Below are 2,802 nucleotides of genomic sequence, written 5' to 3'. Positions count from 1 at the left end.
CCCATATTGACTGGCACTCCCTTGGCTGGGGGTTTGAATGGGGAGCAATTTGTTACGTGTGTCCAAGAGAGTTTTTTGAAACAATATGTAGATAGTGCAAGGAGGGAGGGGGCCATACTGTGCCTAGAATTGGGAAATAAGCCAATGATCAAATGGTCAAAGTTTCAGTGGGGGGACATATTGGGGATAGTGATCATAATTCTTTAAGCTATCGGATACTTATGGATAAAGACAAGAGTGGACCTCGGATGGTGTAAATTGGGGTGGGGGGGGGAGTTGGGCAACCATAACCAAATTAGGCAAGAATTGTACAATGTGGGAGCAGCTGTTTAAGGGTAAAGCCACATCTAACACACGGGGGTCTTTTAAACACCACAGAGAAATAGAGTCATACAGTATGGAAACAGACCCTCAGTTTAAAAATATGCCCCCTAACTTTGAACGACCCCACCTTAGGGAAAAGACCTTAACTATTCACCTTATCTAAGCCCCTCATGATTTTATAAACTTCTATAAAGATCACCTCTCAACCTACTTCGTTACAGTGAAAAAAGTTCCAGTCAATCCAGCTTAATAATATCCTTTCTATAACAGACCAGAAGCGCACACGGTACTCTCGAAGAGGCCTTACCAACATCCTCTACAATCTCAATATGATGTCCCAACTCCTACACTCAAAGGTCTGAGCAATGAAGGCACATATGCAAAACACCTTCTTAACCACCCAGTCTACCTGTGACACGCAACCAGTGGTGTTCCATAGGGATTGGAACTTGGCTCACTTTTGTCTGACATTTATATAAATGATTTGGATGAGAATATAGGAGGCATGGTTAGTAAATTTGTGGATGACACCAAAATTGGTGGTATAGTGGACAATGAAGGTTATTTAAGATTACAAAGAGATCCTGATCAATTGTCAATGGGTTGGGGAATGGCAGATGGAGTTTAATCCATACAAATGCATTTTGGAAGATCAAATAGATGCAAATTATACAATAAATATGTTTGACTCATAATTGCCCTCCCTCTGGGCAATTAGGGATGGGCAATAAATGCTGGCCTAGCCAGCAATGCCCTCACCCTGTGGATGAATAAAGAAAAATAAGTGACAGGACCGTCAGCAGCGACAACACAGAGGGATCTGGATGTACAGGTCCATAAATCCCAGAAGTGGCAACACAGGTGGATAAGGTGGTCAAGAAGGCATACAGCATGCTTGCCTTCATGGGCCAGGCCATTGAATATAAAAGTTGGCAAGTTATGTTACAGCTGTATAAAACTTTAGTTTGGTCACGTTTGGAATACTGTGTGCAGCTCTCATTGCCACATTACCAGAAGAATGTGGCTGCTTTGGAGAGGGTGCAGAGAAGGTTTACCAGGATGTTGCCTGGTCTGGATGGTTTTAGTTATGAGGAAAGGTTGGACAAATTCATTGTTTTCACTGGAAAGACAGAGACTGAAGAGTGACCTGACACAGGTCTACAAAAGTATGAAAGACATAGATAGGGTGGATAAGTCAACTACAGGAGGGCACAGGTTCGAGGCAAGAGACAGGAAAGGTTTAGACCAAAAGACATAGGAGCAGAAATCAGGCCATCCGGTCCATCGAGTCTGCTCCACCATTCAATTATGGCTGATAAGGTTCTCAACCCCATTCTGCTTTCTCCCCGTAATTTCTCAACTCCATTCTGCTTTCTCCTCACAACCATTGAACCCCTTGACAATCAAGAACCTATCTATCTATCTCTTTCTTAAATATTCCGAATGACCTGGCCTCCACAGTCTTCTGTGAATTCCATAGATTCACCACTCTCTGGCTGAAGAAGTTTCTCCTTATCTCCGCTGTAAACGGTCTTCCCTATACTCTAAGGCTCCCCCCCTCATCCTTCTAAAATCCGAGTATAGACCCAGAGTCCTTTAAATGTTCAAAGAACAAAGAACAAAGAAAATTACAGCACAGGAACAGGCCCTCCGGCCCTCCAAGCCTGTGCCAATCCAGATCCTCTATCTAAACCTGTCGCCTATTTTCCAAGGATCTGTATCCCTTTGCTCCCTGCCCATTCATGTATCTGTCTAGATACATCTTAAATGATGCTATCGTCTCTACTACCTCCACTGGCAACACGTTCCAGGCACTCACCACCCTCTGCATAAAGAACTTTCCACGAATATCTCCCTTAAACTTTTCCCCTCTCACCTTGAAGTCGTGACCCCTAGTAATTGAGTCCCCCACTCTGGGAAAAAGCTTCTTGCTATCCACCCTGTCTATACCTCTCATGATTTTGTAGACCTCAATCAGGTCCCCCCTCAACCTCCGTCTTTCTAATGTAAATAATCCTAATCTACTCAACTTCTCTTCATAGCTAGTGCCCTCCGTACCAGGCAACATCCTGGTGAACCTCCTCTGCACCCTCTCCAAAGCGTCCACATCCTTTAGGTAATGTGGCGACCAGAACTGTACGCAGTATTCCAAATGTGGTCGAACCAAAGTCCTACACAACTGTAACATGACCTGCCAACTCTTGTACTCAATACCCCGTCCGATGAATGAAAACATGCCGTATGCCTTCTTGACTACTCTATCGACCTGCGTTGCCACCTTCAGGGTACAATGGACCTGAACACCCAGATCTCTCTGTTCCTTATGTGTTAAGACTTTCATTCCTGGGATCATTCTCGTGAACCTCCTCTGGACCCACTCCAGGGCCACTACATCCTTCCTGAAGTATGGAGCCCAAAATTGTGCACAATACCCTAAATGTGGTATGAATAGGTGAGAAGCACAGGGAAACTTTTGCA

This window comes from Rhincodon typus, chromosome 8 (assembly GCF_021869965.1).
Source record: "Rhincodon typus isolate 14 chromosome 8, sRhiTyp1.1, whole genome shotgun sequence".
In the NCBI taxonomy this organism is placed as follows: domain Eukaryota; kingdom Metazoa; phylum Chordata; class Chondrichthyes; order Orectolobiformes; family Rhincodontidae; genus Rhincodon; species Rhincodon typus.
Note: the sequence above shows the minus strand (reverse complement) of the source record.